This window comes from Rhinopithecus roxellana, chromosome 18 (genome assembly GCF_007565055.1).
Source record: "Rhinopithecus roxellana isolate Shanxi Qingling chromosome 18, ASM756505v1, whole genome shotgun sequence".
In the NCBI taxonomy this organism is placed as follows: Eukaryota; Metazoa; Chordata; class Mammalia; order Primates; family Cercopithecidae; genus Rhinopithecus; species Rhinopithecus roxellana.
Window position 1 is genome coordinate 14,056,150 of NC_044566.1, and position 21,681 is coordinate 14,077,830.

The window sequence follows — 21,681 nt, forward strand, 5'->3', positions numbered from 1 at the left end:
GTCTATGATTTTGGCCTGTATTTTTCATCTTCAAATACAGTGCAAAAATACCCATATTACCTTAACTGAGATACAGATCCTATAAAAATGGAAAATCTATAGCACGCTTGATGATTAATGAAGTAGACTATATTATCCAACATTCCAATAAGATGAAATAATCACACTGATTTCTTTTTTCTGGAAAAACATTTCTCTTATTTTCTTACATTATTGTTAAGATATTTTTTCTTAAACAAGAAACATGTCTAATATCTGTAAAAACACAAAACTTTTGGGCCAGGTGCAGTGGCTCACACCTGTAATCCCAGCACTTTGGGAGCCCAAGGTGGTGGATCACCTGAGGTCAGGAGTTTGAGACCAGCCTGGCCAACATGGTGAAACCCAGTCTCTACTGAAAATACAAAAACTAGCCAGGTGTGGTGATGGGTGCCTGTAATCCCAGGTATTCAGGAGGCTGAGGCAGGAGAATCACTTGAACCTGGGAGACAGAGGTTGCAGTGAGCCAAGCTCACGCCATTGCACTCCAGCCTGGGTGACAGAGTGAGACTTCATCTCAAAATAAATAAAATACGAAGATGGCCGAATAGGAACAGCTCCAGTCTCCAACTCCCAGCGCGAGCGACACAGAAGACGGGTGATTTCTGCATTTTCAACTGAGGTACTGGGGTCATCTCACTAGGGAGTGCCGGACAATTGGTGCTGGTCAGCTGCTGCAGCCTGACCAGTGAGAGCTGAAGCAGGGCGAGGCATCGCCTCACCTGGAAGCGCAAGGGGGAAGGGAATCCGTTTACCTAGCCAGGGGAACTGAGACACACAACACCTGGAAAATCGGGTAACTCCCACCCCAATACTGCGCTTTAAGCAGACAGGCACACCAGGGGAATATATCCCACACCTGGCCGGGAGGGTCCCATGCCCACGGAGCCTCCCTCACTGCTAACACAGCAGTCTGTGGAGATCTATCCGCAAGGCAGCAGCGAGACTGGGGGAGGGGCGCCCACCATTGCTGAGGCTTAAGTAGGTAAACAAAGCCGCTGGGAAGCTCGAACTGGGTGGAGCTCACAGCAGCTCAAGGAAGCCTGCCTGTCTCTGTAGTCTCCACCTCTGGGGACAGCGCAAAGCTGAAGACCAACAGGGGAAGCAGCGGGGGCTGGTGCAGATGCGAAAGACTGTCTGACAGCTTTGGGGAGAGCCGTGGATCTCCCAACGCGGAGGTTGAGATCTGAGAATGGACAGACTGCCTGCTCAGGTGTGTCCCTGACCTCTGAGTAGCCTAGCTGGGAGACATCCCCCACTAGGGGCAGTCTGACACCCCACACCTCACAAGGTGGAGTACACCCCTGAGAGGAAACTTCCAAAGGAAGAATCAGACAGGTACACTCGCTGTTCAGCAATATTCTATCTTCGGCAACCTCTGCTGCTGATACCCAGGCAAACAGGGTCTGGAGTGGACCTCAAGCAATCTCCAACAGACCAACAGACAGTCCTTCTGACTGTCAGAAGGAAAACTATCAAACAGGAAGGACACCTATACCAAAACCCCATCAGTACGTCACCATCATCAAAGACCAGAGGCAGATAAAACCACGAAGATGGGGAAGAAGCAGGGCAGAAAAGCTGGAAATTCAAAAAATAAGAGCTCATCTCCCCCTGCAAAGGAGCGCAGCCCATCGCCAGCAACGGATCAAAGCTGGTCAGAGAATGACTTTGACGAGATGAGAGAAGAAGGCTTCAGTCCATCAAACTTCTCAGAGCTAAAGAAGGAATTACATACCCAGCGCAAAGAAACTAAAAATCTTGAAAAAAGAGTGGAAGAATTGACAGCTAGACTAATTAATGCAGAGAAGATCATAAACGAAATGACAGAGATGAAAACCATGACACGAGAAATACGTGACAAATGCACAAGCTTCAGTAACCGACTCGATCAACTGGAAGAAAGAGTATCAGCGATTGAGGATCAAATGAATGAAATGAAGCGAGAAGAGAAACCAAAAGAAAAATGAAGAAAAAGAAATGAACAAAGCCTGCAAGAAGTATGGGATTATGTAAAAAGACCAAATCTACGTCTGATTGGGGTGCCTGAAAGTGAGGGGGAAAATGGAACCAAGTTGGAAAACACTCTTCAGGATATCATCCAGGAGAACTTCCCCAACCTAGTAGGGCAGGCCAACATTCAAATTCAGGAAATACAAAGAACGCCACAAAGATACTCCTCGAGAAGAGCAACTCAAAGACACATAATTGCCAGATTCACCAAAGTTGAAATGAAGGAAAAAATCTTAAGGGCAGCCAGAGAGAAAGGTCGGGTTACCCACAAAGGGAGGCCCATCAGACTAACAGCAGATCTCTCGGCAGAAACTCTACAAGCCAGAAGAGAGTGGGGGCCAATATTCAACGTTCTTAAAGAAAAGAATTTTCAACCCAGAATTTCATATCCAGCCAAACTAAGTTTCATCAGTGAAGGAGAAATAAAATCCTTTACAGATAAGCAAATGCTTAGAGATTTTGTCACCACCAGGCCTGCCTTACAAGAGACCCTGAAGGAAGCCCTAAACATGGAAAGGAACAACCGGTACCAGCCATTGCAAAAACATGCCAAAATGTAAAGACCATCGAGGCTAGGAAGAAACTGCATCAACTAACAAGCAAAATAACCAGTTAATATCATAATGACAGGATCAAGTTCACACATAACAATATTAACCTTAAATGTAAATGGACTAAATGCTCCAATTAAAAGACACAGACTGGCAAACTGGATAAAGAGTCAAGACCCATCAGTCTGCTGTATTCAGGAGACCCATCTCACATGCAGAGACATACATAGGCTCAAAATAAAGGGATGGAGGAAGATCTACCAAGCAAATGGAGAACAAAAAAAAGCAGGGGTTGCAATCCTAGTCTCTGATAAAACAGACTTTAAACCATCAAAGATCAAAAGAGACAAAGAAGGCCATTACATAATGGTAAAGGGATCAATTCAACAGGAAGAGCTAACTCTCCTAAATATATATGCACCCAATACAGGAGCACCCAGATTCATAAAGCAAGTCCTTAGAGACTTACAAAGAGACTTAGACTCCCATACAATAATAATGGGAGACTTCAACACTCCACTGTCAACATTAGACAGATCAATGAGACAGAAAGTTAACAAGGATATCCAGGAATTGAACTCATCTCTGCACCAAGTGGACCTAATAGACATCTATAGAACTCTCCACCCCAAATCAACAGAATATACATTCTTCTCAGCACCACATCACACTTATTCCAAAATTGACCACATAATTGGAAGTAAAGCACTCCTCAGCAAATGTACAAGAACAGAAATTATAACAAACTGTCTCTCAGACCACAGTGCAATCAAACTAGAACTCAGGACTAAGAAACTCAATCAAAACCGCTCAACTACATGGAAACTGAACAACCTGCTCCTGAATGACTACTGGGTACATAATGAAATGAAAGCAGAAATAAAGATGTTCTTTGAAACCAATGAGAACAAAGATACAACATACCAGAATCTCTGGGACACATTTAAAGCAGTGTGTAGAGGGAAATTTATAGCACTAAATGCCCACAAGAGAAAGCAGGAAAGATCTAAAATTGACACTCTAACATCACAATTAAAAGAACTAGAGAGGCAAGAGCAAACACATTCAAAAGCTAGCAGAAGGCAAGAAATAACTAAGATCAGATCAGAACTGAAGGAGATAGAGACACAAAAAACCCTCCAAAAAATCAATGAATCCAGGAGTTGGTTTTTTGAAATGATCAACAAAATTGACAGACCGCTAGCAAGACTAATAAAGAAGAAAAGAGAGAGGAATCAAATAGACGCAATAAAAAATGATAAAGGGGATATCACCACCGACCCCACAGAAATACAAACAACCATCAGAGAATACTATAAACGCCTCTACGCAAATCAACTAGAAAATCTAGAAGAAATGGATAATTTCCTGGACACTTACACTCTCCCAAGACTAAACCAGGAAGAAGTTGAATCCCTGAATAGACCAATAGCAGGCTATGAAATTGAGGCAACAATTAATAGCCTACCCACCAAAAAAATCCAGGACCAGATGGATTCACAGCTGAATTCTACCAGAGCTACAAGGAGGAGCTGGTACCATTCCTTCTGAAACTATTCCAATCAATAGAAAAAGAGGGAATCCTCCCTAACTCATTTTATGAGGCCAACATCATCCTGATACCAAAGCCTGGCAGAGACACAACAAAAAAAGAGAATTTTAGACCAATATCCCTGATGAACATTGATGCAAAAATTCTCAATAAAATACTGGCAAACCGGATTCAGCAGCACATCAAAAAGCTTATCCACCATGATCAAGTGGGCTTCATCCCTGGGATGCAAGGCTGGTTCAACATTCGCAAGTCAATAAACGTAATCCAGCATATAAACAGAACCAAAGACAAGAACCACATGATTATCTCAATAGATGCAGAAAAGGCTTTTGACAAAATTCAACAGCCCTTCATGCTAAAAACGCTCAATAAATTCGGTATTGATGGAACGTACCTCAAAATAATAAGAGCTATTTATGACAAACCCACAGCTAATATCATTCTGAATGGGCAAAAACTGGAAAAATTCCCTTTGAAAACTGGCACAAGACAGGGATGCCCTCTCTCACCACTCCTATTCAACATAGTGTTGGAAGTTCTGGCTAGGGCAATCAGGCAAGAGAAAGAAATCAAGGGTATCCAGTTAGGAAAAGAAGAAGTCAAATTGTCTCTGTTTGCAGATGACATGATTGTATATTTAGAAAACCCCATCATCTCAGCCCAAAATCTCCTTAAGCTGATAAGCAACTTCAGCAAAGTCTCAGGATACAAAATTAATGTGCAAAAATCACAAGCATTCTTATACACCAGTAACAGACAAGCAGAGAGCCAAATCAGGAATGAACTTCCATTCACAATTGCTTCAAAGAGAATAAAATACCTAGGAATCCAGCTTACAAGGGATGTAAAGGTCCTCTTCAAGGAGAACTACAAACCACTGCTCAGTGAAATCAAAGAGGACACAAACAAATGGAAGAACATACCATGCTCATGGATAGGAAGAATCAATATCGTGAAAATGGCCATACTGCCCAAGGTTATTTATAGATTCAATGCCATCCCCATCAAGCTACCAATGAGTTTCTTCACAGAATTGGAAAAAACTGCTTTAAAGTTCATATGGAACCAAAAAAGAGCCCGCATTGCCAGGACAATCCTAAGTTAAAAGGACAAAGCTGGAGGCGTCACGCTACCTGACTTCAAACTATACTACAAGGCTACAGTAACCAAAACAGCATGGTACTGGTACCAAAACAGAGATATAGACCAATGGAACAGAACAGAGTCCTCAGAAATAATACCACACATCTACAGCCATCTGATCTTTGACAAACCTGAGAGAAACAAGAAATGGGGAAAGGATTCCCTATTTAATAAATGGTGCTGGGAAAATTGGCTAGCCATAAGTAGAAAGCTGAAACTGGATCCTTTCCTTACCCCTTATACGAAGATTAATTCAAGATGGATTAGAGACTTAAATGTTAGAGCTAATACCATAAAAACCCTAGAAGAAAATCTAGGTAGTACCATTCAGGACATAGGCATGGGCAAGGACTTCATGTCTAAAACACCAAAAGCAACGGCAGCAAAAGCAAAAATTGACAAATGGGATCTAATTAAACTAAAGAGATTTGCACAGCAAAAGAAACTACCATCAGAGTGAACAGGCAACCTACAGAATGGGAGAAAATTTTTGTAACCTACTCATCTGACAAAGGGCTAATATCCAGAATCTACAAAGAACTCAAACAAATATACAAGAAAAAAACAAACAACCCCATCAAAAAGTGGGCAAAGGATATGAACAGACATTTCTCAAAAGAAGACATTCACACAGCCAACAGACACATGAAAAAATGGTCATCATCACTCGCTATCAGAGAAATGCAAATCAAAACCACAATGAGATACCATCTCACACCAGTTAGAATGGCAATCATTAAGAAGTCAGGAAACAACAGGTGTTGGAGAGGATGTGGAGAAATAGGAACACTTTTACACTGTTGGTGGGATTGTAAACTAGTTCAACCATTATGGAAAACAGTATGGCAATTCCTCAAGGATCTAGAACTAGATGTACCATATGACCCAGCCATCCCACTACTGGGTAGATACCCAAAGGATTATAAATTATTCTACTACAAAGACACATGCACACGTATGTTTATTGCGGCACTATTCACAATAGCAAAGACTTGGAATCAACCCAAATGTCCATCTGTGACAGACTGGATTAAGAAAATGTGGCACATATACACCATGGAATACTATGCAGCCATAAAAAAGGATGAGTTTGCATCCTTTGAAGGGACATGGATGCAGCTGGAAACCATCATTCTTAGCAAACTATCACAAGAACAGAAAACCAAACACCGCATGTTCTCACTCATAGGTGGGAACTGAACAATGAGATCACTTGGACTTGGGAAGGGGAACATCACACACTGGGGCCTATCATGGGGAGTGGGGAGGAAGGAGGGATTGCATTGGGGAGTTATACATGATATAAATGATGAATTGATGGGTGCTGACGAGTTGATGGGTGCAGCACACCAACATGGCATAAGTATACATATGTAACAAACCTGCACGTTATGCACATGTACCCTAGAACTTAAAGTATAATAAAAAAATAAATAAATAAATACATAAATAAAATACAAAATAAATTTAAAAAGCTTTGCTTTTAATAAGCACTCAAAGCTCTTTAACAACTTAAAACAAATAGAAGGCCTATTTTTCTAGAATCACCTGGCTTCTTTAAGCCTTGCAAATGAAACTGAATTTCTCACTTGATACTTGGCTATGACTTGCAATCACGAAAACCAAGAATTGTGTTATGTCACTGTGTACTGCTTGTTACCTGAATTTCACACAAGGCTGGGAGTTTTTGTAACCTCAATGACAAATAAAAGATTTGTATCCTTAGCCTATAAAGAAATCTTTTAAATTACTCAGAAAAAAACCAAATGATTTTCAACAGAAAATGGGATATGGAGAAACAGGCCTTTCTCACAAAATGGCCAATAGGTAGATAAAAAAGATTCAAAAGCACTAGATATCAAGGAAATGTCATGAAAACAATGATATTTTCTGTATAAAGCCAGCAAAGATGACAAATGGAAGGCAGAAGCTGGAGCTCTGTCCCTCGTGGTGGGGGTATAAACTGAGCCACTTTTCCTGGAGGATAAAATTTGAAAATTTCTATTACAGACCCTAAAAATTATTACCCTCCAGAAATTCTGCTTCTATGAATTCAGTCCAAAAATGCTTGCTTGAGTCCATTAAAATGTATATATAAGAAAATTCACCTCTGTGGTGGCAATGATTAACTTAATATACATCCAGCTATTAAAAATGATAATGCCAGGATATATTTACTGCCACAGAAATATGCCCAAAATTTAGTAAGTGACAAAAGACTATCTATTATGATTCTACTTTTTAAAATGTTTACATGCATAAAAAAGTATAAAAAGCAACAAACCAGAATGTTTTGAGTGGCAAATTAAAGATTTTTCTTAATATTTGTCATCCAAATTATTACAAAAAGAATGTGATTTCCTTTATAATCAGGGAGAAGCGTTATTTTCATTTATTTATTTTTAAAATTCTTTTCTTTTTCTTATATTTTCTCCCTTAGGTATCCCATGTAGGCCCCATCCCTGCCTCTTGAGGGAAACAAGCCCATTTCTGGGAAGTGCACTATATAAAGCTGCCCCATCTTCCTTTTATTTTAAGAGCTCTTAAGACATTTTTATTTCAAATTGTTTTATTGTTTTATTTCAAATTTATATTATAAATATAAAAAATTTATAGTATTTTTTAAATACATGAAATTGAGGAAAAGACAAAGGAAAGACTGACTCCTTACCCTACTGGGGCTACTCTTCCAATTTTTGCTGCTGTTGTTATGTATTAATATTCACTGGACACTAAAAAGATGGGCAGCTCCTTAGATCCTTTTTTCTTATCTCTTTCTCATAATCCTACTTCGTTCCTTCATTCACTTATTTTTAAAAGGGTCATGTGTATAAATACATAGTCTAGAAAATTTTTAAATCTAACTATAAAATATGTGGCAAAATCCCATTCACAGTCTTATTCTCCTTCCACAGCCAAACGCTTTTAATTGTTTTTTTTTCTCATTAACACAAATATTTATTGATACTATTTATACAGTAAATTAGGTTGAATGTGAAGTTTTGGATAGCTTGAATTCACCATTTTCTTGTGCACAAATGGGCATTTTTCTCATTTACAAATGGGCATTTCTCTTTGGCATCCATTAAGTATTTGCCCAGATATTGGCCTCTGTCAAATATTTTTAAAAAATCAACCTAGTTTCTATTAAACAAAACTAGAAGTGATTCTATGGAGAGTGATTGTATGATTACCAAACACATCTGATGTTAAATATCATTAAAGTGCTGTTTGATGATCTCTGTCAGTTTGTGGTAATTAAGACAGAGAGGGCTGGGATTTTATAAATCCCAAGAGTCTTATCTGAACAGTCTGCATATAAAAGTTGTTTTTTAGCCCGGTGAAGGGTATCCATGAAGCCGTGGACTTCTGCATTCTTGTCTTTGCTGGTCAATAACAGCCATCTTTCCAACTGTCATCTTTCATGCTACCATAGGTTTTAGGAGCTGGCAAGGATCTGCGAACAGGCTGTGCAAGTTTGCTGCGAGGCACTGGTATGCCCCCAGCAGAGGGGGCACTGGGTCTGGGCAAGCCACTTCTCATTGTAGTTGTCCCTGCGGGTCTGGTTAGAGTAGCGCTGTTGATATTGCTGGGAGGATTTGCTGAGACTGTGTTCTGAACCACAGGAGGCCCAGGTGAGGAGGTGGTTTGTGTGAGCTGTGTTATTTCTTGGCTACCAGGAGAACCAGAGCCATGGTTACTAAATGCTTTCACTGGTTGCCGAAGAGCCAAAGGAGATGGTGCTGCAGCGGAACGGAATTTGCCTGGAGAAGGTATGGCTGAAGCCTGAGGTTGCATGCGAGGTATTCCTCCATTTGGCACTTGAAAATTTGAGTCACTTCTGCTGCTTTTCACTGAGTCAACTTGTGTATTAGATGTTCGAGACAGGTTTGGAAGACTGCGTCTTAGTTTTTCTTCATTTTTAACATTGCTTGTCTGTAAATCTGTGGGATGGCCTTGAAGTGAAAGGCGAGGTTGCTGTTAAGCGGCTAATCATAGGCTGTGGGGACACTCTACTATATTCTATTCCCCGAGCAGGAGATCGTGAACGAGGTGAATTTCTGGGTGACTGCTTGGGTGACGGTCGAGGTGAATTGCGTGGTGATGGTGAAAACCTGTCCTGTTAACAGCAGGGTATACTGCATGATGCATATTGTCATCTTCATCATCTAAACTTTGTGCATCAAGTTCCTGATCACTAAAAGTACCCCGTCGTGTAGAATTGCAAGATGAACCAGAACTGCGCCGAGACGTGGTGGCCGGAGGAAAGAGGCGTCGCCGCCACTCACTCTAGCGTAGGCGCCGGCATATAGCGGGACCAGACCCCACCGCCAGGGTCCCCCCACCTCGGGTTCCAAAGCGCCGCTGGCCCCAGCCGAGCTGCCTCATCTGAGCCGGCTCCGGGACTGGGGGAGGCGGCGCCAATATCTGGCCTCTGCCGCCATTTTCCCTCCGTCCCTCCGTCCCCCCGCACCCCTACTCTTCTCTTTCAACACAAAAAGTAGCATACCATACATACGATACCATTTCCTCTTCTTTTTAAACACACACACAATATATCCGAGTTCTTCTACATGAGTACAGAGGTCTTTATCATTCTTTTTTCAACTGCACAGTATGCATCATTTGGATGTACCACAGTTTACTTAACCACTTTCCTGTTGGCAGACACTGATACCATCCCTATTTTACTAAAATCATCCCTATCATACTATTACAAACAGAAATGCCAAGCATAACCACCTACACACACCAAGTTCATTTCTGAATCTGCCTTTGATGAAGCCTCTGAATCACCACAAGGTCATGAGGCTGAAAAGTTAGCCCCTTTTTTAGTTTTCATTATGTACAGCAGTATGTAGCAAAAGACTCCCTCGGACAAAGCAAACATACTCTTTGGGGTACATTCATAACAATAAATGGATAAATGGAACACCAAGAAGAACCATTTCTATTTAACTATGCATACATATGTATACAATACATGCATATGCATAGAAAGTACAAAATAAATAAATCCATCAAAGCATTAAGCATTGTCTCAGTATGGTAGATCTATGGAGTACTTTGCAGACCGCCCTCCTTGCCGATCAATTCTTTCTAATTTCACAACAGTAAATACGTACTACTTCTGCAATATAAAATTTCAAAAAACATTAAATTAAGCTGCATATATTCCTTCAGTCTGTCCTATATTTGTATGGTGCTCCAGAGTGCTCAAATAACACTTCACTAAAAAATATTTATTTATTTTTCAAATATAGAAATGGCAGGGTCTTGCTCTGTTGACCAGGCTGGTCTTGAACTCCTAAATCCTCCTGGATCCTCCCACTTCCACCTCCCAAAGTGCTGGTATTATAAGTGTGAGCCATCAGGCCCGGCCGGCTTCATTTCTGAAATCTTTCCTCAGCACTCCATATATTATTAATAATTCCTTTCTTCTTCTTTAGATAGCATTTTAGTCATATCTCTATTACCTCACTTGTCATATGATAATCAGTTGCTCACCCATCTATCTCCCTTGATTGCTCATGAGCTGCTTGAGAAGAGTCTGACTTTCAGCACCTTGAACAATGTGTGACACATACATGCTTCATACGCAGACAAGGAAATGATTTCACTACAGTGTAATTATTCCCAGAATTCAATACCTGTATTTCTAAATTGTTCTAGATACTCTGCCAACAACCTGAGAATGTTATGTTTTTTCTCTAAAACTTCCATCCATTACTGAGTGTCTACGGTCATAGTTAACGCAATTGCGACGTGACTTCTTGCCAAGCCCATTCATAATTTTTTTATGGGATTTTTAATTTTAAGTTTTGATTTTGATTGTTTCTTTTTTGTTTTCTTCATCTAGCAGTGTTTGGTAAACTTCAACATCTCTATATCCCTGTGTCTTTGCACCTGCTGGTCTCTGCTTGGAATAATGTCTCAAGGTTTTATTCACCTGGAAAACATTTCTACTCACCCTTAAAGAATCAGCTTAAATAGGCCGGGCATGCTAGCTCATGCCTGTAATCCCAGCACTTTGGGAGGCCAAGGTAGGTGGATCACCTGAGGTCAGTAGTTCAAGACTAGCCTTCCCAACATGGTGAAACCCCATCTCTGCTAAAAATACAAAAAATAGCTTGGCCTGGTGGCAGATGCCTGTAATCTCAGCTACTTGAGAGGCTGAGGCAGGAGAATTGCTTGAACCTGGGAGGCAGAGGTTGCAGTGAGCTGAGATCGTGCCATTGCACTCCATCTTCGGTGACAGAATGAGACTTCATCTCCAACAAAAACCAAAACAAACAAACAAAAAAAAACAACAAAAAACTTAAATAATACCATCTCTGAGAAGCCTTTATATCTTCCTATTCTTTCAGGAAGAGTTGAAAATTCCTCAACTTTTGAAACATTTGTGCCTTTATTACTATGTATCAGGCACTGAACTGAATGCCTAGGATAGAAAGATGAAACTGTAGACCCTGCCCTCATGGAGCTCATGATCTAGTATGGAAAACAGCCATATGAACAAATAACCACACTATAGGTCTTCAGAACTCAAATCCAATCCTAAATACTGCTAAATTAATGTTCTGTGAGGTTTTGAAAGTACTAGGGCCAGAGACAATATGGCTGCTTGGATGACTTTCCACCCGTTAACATTCGGCCCTCACCACCAAAGGTGGTATGTGTGTGCCTCTTCCTTGCAACACACCAGGGCCTAACACATCGTATCACCACTTCTGAAATTAGAAAACAGGCTCAGAAGTCCAAGAGCTTGACCAAAGTAACTCAGCTGGTAGGTAGCAGAACCAGGTCAGTATGATTCTTCTTCAATATCCTGCCAGTAACATGGGCAAGTGGCCTCAAAATCAACAAAAGACAAGTAGAAGTTGACATGCATCAATGGAGAGAGGCTCAAAAGGAAGAGTTTATACACAAGAATAGAACAGAAATGTTCTGGAAGTATGTCTGGGGATGTGAAGTAGGAGGTGGCACACCAGGTTTCACCTTGGTCAAGTGAATCTATAATTCCAAACTGGGCCTCACCCCCTGAGCTCTAGACTTAGCTAACTGTCTTTCAGACTCTAATATAAAATCCACAGGGCAGGACCCTAATCTCTAATTTGTTCATCACAGATTAAAGCAGAGGCCGGCTTATAGTAAGTATTTAATAAAGACTTGAATGAATAAATAAACTATCAAAGAAGCTAAAGAAACATTCCACAGTCTTGAGGGAAGGGATTACCATGAAACAGGTCCTAGTAGTCACTTACAAATACAGTTGACCCTCATTATTTGTGAATCCCATATTTGCAAATTTGCTTACTTGCTAGTAATCCCCAAATTAATACTTGTGGAGCTTTCAAAGTGGCTCCTGGATAGATACACAATAGTGAAAACTCTGTCACTCCTTGCACACGTCCCAAGCTAAGGTCAAATAAGGTGACCTCGATCTTGTTTCAGCTCTCATACAAAGACGACTTGAGGACAGAGACAGTAGAGGACCTGAGGACAGAGACAGTAGAGGACAGTGCAGGGTAGTGCAAGAAGCTGTGGCTCTGGGGTTTGGTAAAGCCTCCCCTTTCTTCCGTTAGGAAGTTTTCCCACTCCTCTGCCTGCTTTCGCATCTCTTCCAAAATACAAGCGATGGCGTGTGACTCCCTTGTTAGAGCAGGCTCTCAATAAATAGGCTTTGCTTGATTTCATTTGGTTCATCTTCATTTATTTCCACAATATAAAAAGTACCTTTAAACTGGATACCAGATATGGTTCCCCGAATCAAAGGAGGAAAAACGTCAAATACTTGGTGAAGATTCTCTGATGCGCATAACTAAGTTTAGCCTTGCTTTGGGTTTTTCGAATTTGGCTCTCTTCGATTCCATGGGCCATGTGAGGGAAGCATACAGCCCTCCCTGACAGGCGGGCATTGTCCTGGCCTCCGTCCCTATACCCTGAACAGCCCGTAGTGGAGCCCAGCAACATGCAGGAATACTTTTCCCAGAGCGGAACTTTAGTTTAGAATGTCACCGAGGAGCTCCAACAGAGGTCCAGGGTGGGCACAGACACCTCAGGGTGGGGACCTTCTAGCTCTCTCACACCGGGCAAAGCGAAGTCACAGCCCTTCCTTTTGCAGACAGTCTCCCAGTCCCACGAGGATAACCCTTGGGCAGAAGCCCACACATAGAGCTCACATGCACAAACAATGCTCTGGGATGGTGCAGCGGGAACCTGTGTCAAGGAAGAGGAACATTTTCCTAAAGCAGCATAATTGGAAATAAGGTTCCTTTGCCATAAAAAAACTCACTTTTCCCACATGATTGGAAGAATCACCCTCTTCCTTGTACCTCACCATGCAGAATTTTACTTACACTTTCCTCCACTTCCTGACCCTGTCTGGGGTCTTCCTGTTTGCCATTTTGGAGTCCTCGTCGGCACCCTCCAAACCACCTAATCCTCACCCTGTGCCTCGCTGACCACACAGAGAATGAGGAGGAGCTTGGAAAGCTGGTTTTCATTTGCAGTTCATATTCTTAAACACAGCTGTGTTTTCTCACAAGTCCAGATTAAGAAGAAAGTGACACTATGAAGATTTGCTCTCCCCTTATCCAGAGCAAACCCTAAGGGGTAGGGGTGAAGACAGTGGGGGTGGGGAGAGCTTTTCTACTCAAACTTGTTTAGGAAGATACGATTTGAATATTGCTTGAATACTTACATATTTAAATATTGCTGCTTTAAAATTTTGACCTGTCTTTTCCTTTTGTTTTGTTTTGTTTTCTTTTCTTTCTTGTCACCCAGGCTGGAGTGCATTGGTGGGATCTCAGGCTCACTGCAACCTCCACCTCCAAGGTTCAAGCTATTCTCCTGCCTCAGCCTCCTGAGTAGCTAGGATTACAGGCATGTGTCACCATGCGAGGCTAATTTTTGTATTTTTATTAGAAACGGGGTTTCACCATGTTGGCCAGGCTGGTCTCGAACTTCTGACCTCAGGTGATCCACCCACCTCAGTCTCCCAAAGTGCTGGGATTACAGGCATGAGCCACCGCTCCCAGCCCCCTTTTTTCTTTAGACAGGGTCTTGCTCTGTCACCCAGGCTAGAGGGCAGTGATGCAATCATGGCTTGCTTCAGCCTTAACTTCCCAGTCTCAAATGATTCTTCTGCCTCAGCCCCCTGAATAGCTGGGACTACAAGTGAGTACCATCACACCTGGCTAATTTTTTTTTTTTTTTTTTTTTTTTTTTTTTTTTTTTTTTGTGATAGAGATGGGATCTCAGTATGTTGCCCAGGTTAGTCTCATACTCCTGGGCTCAAGTGATCCACCTGTTTTGGCCTCCCAAAGTGCTGTGATTACAGATGTGAGCCACCACGCTTGGCTACAATTTTGTTTAATTGGGATAAAATACACATAAAATTTACCATTGTAAGCATTCTTTTTTTTTTTTTGAGATGGAGTCTCGCTCTGTTGCCCAAACTGGAGTGCAGTGGCCGGCTCTCAGCTCACTGCAAGCTCTGCCTTTCAGGTTCACACCATTCTCCTGCCTCAGCCTCCCGAGTAGCTGGGGCTATAGGCGCCCGCCACCCCGCCCGGCTAGTTTTTTGTATTTTTTGGTAGAGACGGGGTTTCACCGGGTTAGCCAGGATGGTCTCGATCTCCTGACCTTGTGATCCGCCCATCTCGGCCTCCCAAAGTGCTGGGATTACAGGCTTGAGCCACCGTGCCCAGCCGTAACCATTCTTAAGTGTACAAGTCAGTAGTGTTCAGCACATTCACGTTGCTGTACAATGTGGCGACCACCGTCCCTCTCCAGGACTCTTTCATCTTAATAAATCTGAAACTCCTATCCATTAAACAACCACTCTCCCTGCCTCTCTCCCCATAGCCCTTGGCAATGACCATTATGCTTCCTGTCTCTATGAATTTGATTACTATAGACATCTCATATAAGAGAAATCATATAGTATTTGTCTTTTTGTGACTGGCTTATTTCACTTAATGTCATGTCAACGTTCCTCCATGGTATAGCATGTAGTATGTGTCACAGTTGTTTTTTTTTTCTTCTTCTTCTTCTCTTCTTCTTCTTCTTCTTCTTCTTCTTCTTCTTCTTCTTCTTCTTCTTCTTCTTCTTCTTCTTCTTCTTCTTCTTCTTCTTCTTCTTCTTCTTCTTCTTCCTCCTCTTCTTCTTTCTTCTTCTTCTTCTTCCTCTTCCTCTTCCTCTTTTTTTTGAGACAGAGTCTCGCTCTGTCATCCAGGCTGGAGTGCAGTGGCATGATCTCTGCTCACTGCAACCTCCGCCTCCCGGGTTCAAGCCATTCTCCTGCCTCAGCCTCCCGAGTACACTATAGGTGCACATCACCACACCCAACTAATTTTTGTATTTTTATTAGAGATGGGGTTTCACCATGTTGGCCAGACTGGTCTCGAGCTCCTGATCCACCTGCCTTGGCCTCCCAAACTGCTGAGATTACAGATGTGAGCCACTTCACCCACCCCAGAGTTTTCTTCTTTTTTAAGGCTGAATAACATGCTGCTGTATGTACATGACATGTTTTGCTTATCCATTCATCCATGGTGGACACTGGGTTGCTTCCACCTCTTGGCTATTGTGAACAATGCTGCTATCAAATAGAGGTGTTCTTTTCTTTTATTTCCTTGTTCTTGACCTTCCTCTGGATGGAGCTTTTGACAGTACCTCAGGTAGTGTTGCTAGGGTAAAAATAATCAATTTTCAGCTTTTAAATGTAATTATATTATTTTACTTCTGAAATACACTTTGAAAACTAAAAGGAAGGTTTGAGGAGAACAGAGCCCGAGTTTTTGCTAAGACAATTATTGGGAAAAAGCTGAGTGTTGGGAGAAACTGAGGCAGGGCTTGCATGTCTGACATGTCCTCTAGAATGTATCTAGGCTTGCTGGCTCTTTGCTTCTAGCCTTCCTTGGCTCTTACTCCCATTATCTCAAGTAGCAGAACATGTTCCATATAAATGCTAAACCATCACAGCTGTAAATCATGTGCTTAATGCAACGTGTCCTTTCCACCTCCACATGCTCACCACCTGTTTCTTTGCTGGATTACCGATAAATAGCTTGGGCTCCCAGAGCTCAGGGCCTTTGCAGCCTCCACGATGGTGATGGCTCCTGGTGTCCCACCTTTCTCTCTCAAACTGTCTATTTCTTAATCCTTTGACTCTGCTGGACTTTGTCACCCCCACGACCTGGTGTTGGGTCTGATCACCCCAACATTTCTGGCTGCTGAGTGTGGGGCTACAAACATCCCGATGAAGGAATGCTAGAGCATGTGAAAATGGAGGACACATTGTCAAAGGATACCCAAGGACATCTAAAAGAATTTCAGTGGGAAAACTGGGTGCTTGGAAGAACCAGGGTAACAATGGGACAAAGTGAAAGCAACCATTATGCTTATTTAAATGTCTTAAGACACTTATTACGAAGAGGGGGAGTGAAAGTTAGTACTCAGAATTTGTTATCACTCACTGTTTAGTGCAGTAAAGCAGTTTTGCCATGGTTCCCAGAACAAGGGACTACGGAGTTGGAGGAATGGGAGAGAATTGGCAGAGATTTTAAAGAAGTGTATAAAGATGGACTAAAAATTCCAGTCTCCATTTGGTCAATGTGGACGCTAATAAAAGCAACTCTTGAGCCATTTCAAATAGATGATGAGGTAGATTCAGATGAGGAAGAGGAGGACGAGTGTAAAGAACTAAATTCAGATTGTGAATGTGAGGAACAGGAAATGGAGGAAATTAAAGAAAAGAAAGGGAAAATGAAAAAAATATGTTTTACTAGCCCATTGGCTCCACCTGCTGAATTAAGTGAATGGCCACCTCCTCTCTCTTCCCTTAATGGGCAAGAAAATGAATTAGCTCCAAAACTTTCCACTCCTATAGTTGTAACATTAAAACCTGGAGCAATTGGTAGCACTAAGACCCAGTGGAATCTGAGGCTTGTTTATTCAGAGAGCGCCTCAATAAACCAAAGCATATCTGGCACAGCCAGTGCCTTTACAAATGGCAACAATTGTCTGCCGCCATGGCGGGCAGTGCTGCTGTGGACCTTTGCAGCACAGTTTCCATTTCCCTGCTTCCTGGGGAGCTGCCAGAGGGGGTCCTCATGGGAGTTGGGGGACCCTCGCCCTCAGGAACAGTGAGTCTATTACTTGAAAGATCTAGAGAGGTTCCAAGATGACTGAATAGGAACAGCTCCAGTCTCTAGCTCCCAGTGTGAGTGATGCAGAAGACGGGTGATTTCTGCATTTCCAACTGAGGTACTAGGTTCATCTCACTGGGGCTTGTCAGACAGTGGGTGCAGCCCATGGAGCAGAGTGGGGCATCGCCTCACCTGGGAAGCACAAGGGGTTGGGGAATTCCCTTTCCTAGCCAAGGGAAGCCATGACAGACGGTACCTGGAAAATCAGGACACTCCCACCCTAATACTGCACTTTTCCAATGGTCTTAGCAAATGACACACCAGAAGATTGTATCTCACACCTGGCTAGGAGGGTCCCACGCCCACGGAGACTCACTCACTGCTAGCACAGCAGTCTGCGATCGAACTGCAAGGCAGCAGCGAGGTGGGGGGAGGGGTGTCCACCATTGCTGAGGCTTGAGTAGGTAAACAAAGTGGCCGGGAAGCTCGAACTGGGTGAAGCCCACTGCAGCTCAAGGAGGCCTGCCTGCCTCTGTAGACTCCAGCTCTGGGGCAGGGCATAGCTGAACAAAAGGCAGCAGAAACTTCTGCAGACTTAAACGTCCCTGTCTGACAGCTTTGAAGTGAGTAGTGGTTCTCCCAGCATGGAGTTTGAGATCTGAGAATAGACAGACTGCCTCCTCAAGTGGGTCTCTGACCCCCAAGGAGACACCTCCCAGTAGGGGCCGACTGACACCTCATACAGCTGGGTGCCCCTCTGAGATGAAGCTTCCAGAGAAAAGATCAGGCAGCAACATTTGCTGTTCTGCAATATTTGCTGTTCTGCAGCCTCCACTGGTGATACTCAGGCAAACAGGGTCTGGAGTGGACTTGAGCAAACTCCAACAGACCTGCAGCTGAGGGTCCTGACTGTTAGAAGGAAAACAAACAAACAGAAAGGACACTGACACCAAAACCCCATCTGTATGTCACCATCACCAAAGATCAAAAGGAGATAAAACCACAAAGATAGGGAGAAACCAGAGCAGAAAAGCTGAAAATCCTAAAAATCAGAGTGCCTCTTCTCCTCCAAAGGAACGCAGCTCCTCACCAGCAATGGAACAAAGCTGGATGGAGAATGACTTTGATGAGTTGAGAGAAGAAGGCTTCAGATGATCAGTAATAACAAACTTCTCTGAGCTAAAGGAGGATGTTCAAACCCATTGCAAGAAGCTAAAAACCTTGAAAAAAGATTAGACGAATGGCCAACTAGAATAAACAGTTTGGAGAAGACCTTAAATGACCTGATGGAGCTGAAAACCATGGCACAAGAACTACGTGATACATGCACAAGCTTCAGTAGCTGATTCAATCAAGTGGAAGAAAGCGTATCAGTGATTGAAGATCAAATGAATAAAATGAAGTGAGAAAAGAAGTTTAGAGAAAAAAGAATAAAAAGAAATGAACAAAGCCTCCAAGAAATATGAGACTATGTGAAAAGACCAGATCTACTTCTGATTGTTGTACCTGAAAGTGACGGGGAGAATGGAACCGTGTTGGAAAACACTGTTCAGGATATTATCCAGGAGAACTTCCCCAACCTAGCAAGGCAGGCCAACATTCAAATTCAGGAAATACAGAGAACACCACAAAGATACTCCTTGAGAAGAGTAACTCTAAGACACATAATTGTCAGACTCACCAAAGTTGAAGTGAAGGAAAAAAGTTAAGGGCAGCCAGAGAGAAAGGTCGGGTTACCCACAAAGGGAAACCTATCAGACTAACAGCGGATCTCTCAGCAGAAACTCTCCAAGCCAGAAGAGAGTGGGGGCCAATATTCAACATTCTTAAAGGAAAGAATTTTTAACCAGAATTTTATATCCAGTCAAACTAAGCTTCATAAGTGAAGGAGAAATAAAATCCTTTACAGACAAACAAATGCTGAGAGATTTTGTCACCACCAGGCCTGCTTTACAAGAGCTCCTGAAGGAAGCACTAAACATGGAAACAAAAAACTGGTACCAGCCACTGCAAAAACATGCCAAATTGTAAAGACCATCGATGCTAGGAAGAAACTGCATCAACTAATGAGCAAAATAACCAGCTAACATCATAATCACAGGATCAAATACACACATAACAATATTAACCTTAAATGTAAATGGACTAAGTGCTCCAATTAAAAGATACAGACTGGCAAACTGGATAAAGAGTCAAGACTCATCAGTGCACTGTATTTGGGAAACCCCATCTCATGTGCAGAGACACACATAGACTCAAAATAAAGGGCGGGAGAAAGATCTACCAAGCAAATGGAGAACAAAAAAAAGCAGGGGTTGCAATCCTAGTCTCTGCAAAAATAGACTTTAAACCAACAAAGATCAAAAGACGCAAAGAAGGCCATTACATAATGGTAAAGGGATCAATTCAACAAGAAGAACTAACTATCCTAAATATATATGCACCCAATACAGGGGCACCCAGATTCATAAAGCAAGCCCTTAGAAACCTACAAAGAGACTTAGACTTCCACACAATAATAACGGGAGACATTAACACCCCACTGTCAACATTAGACAGATCAACGAGACAGAAAATTAACAAGGATATCCAGGAATTGAACTCAGCTCTTCACCAAGCAGACCTAATAGACATCTATAGAACTCTCCAACCAAAATTGACAGAATGTACCTTCTTCTCAGCACCACATCGCACTTACTCCAAAATTGACCACATAGTTGGAAGTAAAGCACTCCTCAGCAAATGCAAAAGAACAGAAATTCTAACTGTCTTTCAGACCAGTGCAATCAAACTAGAACTCAGGATTAAGAAACTCACTCAAAACCGCTCCACTACATGGAAACTGAACAAACTGCTCCTGAATGACTACTGGGTACATAACAAAATGAAGGCAGAAATAAAGATGTCCTTTGAAACCAACGAGAACAAAGATACAACATACCAGAATCTCTGGGACACATTTAAAGCAGTGTGTAGAGGGAAATTCATAGTATTAAATGCCCACAAGAGAAAGCAGGAAACTGACATCCTAACATCACAATTAAAAGAACCAGAGAAGCAAGAGCAAACACATTCAAAAGCTAGCAGAAGGCAACAAATAGTTAACTAAGATCAGAGCAGAACTGAAGGAGACAGAGACACAAAAAACCCTTCAAAAAAATCAATGAATCCAGGAGCTGGTTTTTTGAAAAGATCAACAAAATTGATAGACTGCTAGCAAGACTAATAAAGAAGAAAAGAGAGAAGAATCAAATAGATGCATTAAAAATAATAAAGGGGATATCACCACTGATCCCACAGAAATACAATCTACCATCAGAGAATACTATAAATACCCCTACGCAAATAAACTAGAAAATCTAGAAGAAATGGATAAATTCCTGGACACACACACCCTCCCAAGACTAAACCAGGAAGTTGAATCCCTGAATAGACCAATAACAGGCTCTGAAATTGAGGCAATAATTAATAGCCTACCAAAAAAAAAAAAACAAAAAACAAAACAAAACAAAACAAAAAAAAAAACAGTCCAGGACCAGATGGATTCACAGCCAAATTCTACCAGAGGTACAAGGAGGAGCTGGTACCATTCCTTCTGAAACTATTCTAACCAATAGATAAAGTGGGAATCCTCCCTAACTCATTTTATGAGGCCAGCATCATCCTGATACCAAAATCTGGCAGAGAGACAACAACAACAAAAAGAGAATTTTAGACCAATGTCCCTGATGAACATCGATGCAAAAATCCTCACTAAAATACTGGCAAACTGAATCCAGCAGCACATCTCAAAGCTTATCCACCACGATCAGGTTGACTTCATCCCTGGGAAGCAAGGCTGGTTCAACATATGCAAATCAATAAACGTAATCCAGCATATAAACAGAACCAAAGACAAAAACTTTAAACCAACTATGATTATCTCAATAGATGCAGAAAAGGCCTTTGACAAAATTCAACAGCCTTCATGCTAAAAACTCTCAATAAACTAGGTATTGATGGGACATATCTCAAAATAATAAGCGTTATTTATTACAAACCCACAGCCAATATTATACTGAACGGGCAAAACCTGGAAGCATTCCCTTTGAAAACTGGCACAAGACAGGGATGCCCTCTCTCACCACTCCTATTCAACATAGTGTTGGAAGTTCTGGCCAGGACAATCAGGCAGGAGAAAGAAATAAAGAGCATTCAATTAGGAAAAGAGGAAGTCAAATTGTCT

The 21,681-nt window shown here is 41.9% G+C and overlaps 1 pseudogene; it reads right to left on the reverse strand.

Moving 5' to 3' along the window:
- Nucleotides 1-8,619: 8,619 nt before the first annotated feature.
- On the reverse strand, nucleotides 8,620-9,468 carry LOC104668452 (annotated as a pseudogene).
- Between the last annotated feature and the right edge of the window lie 12,213 nt (nucleotides 9,469-21,681).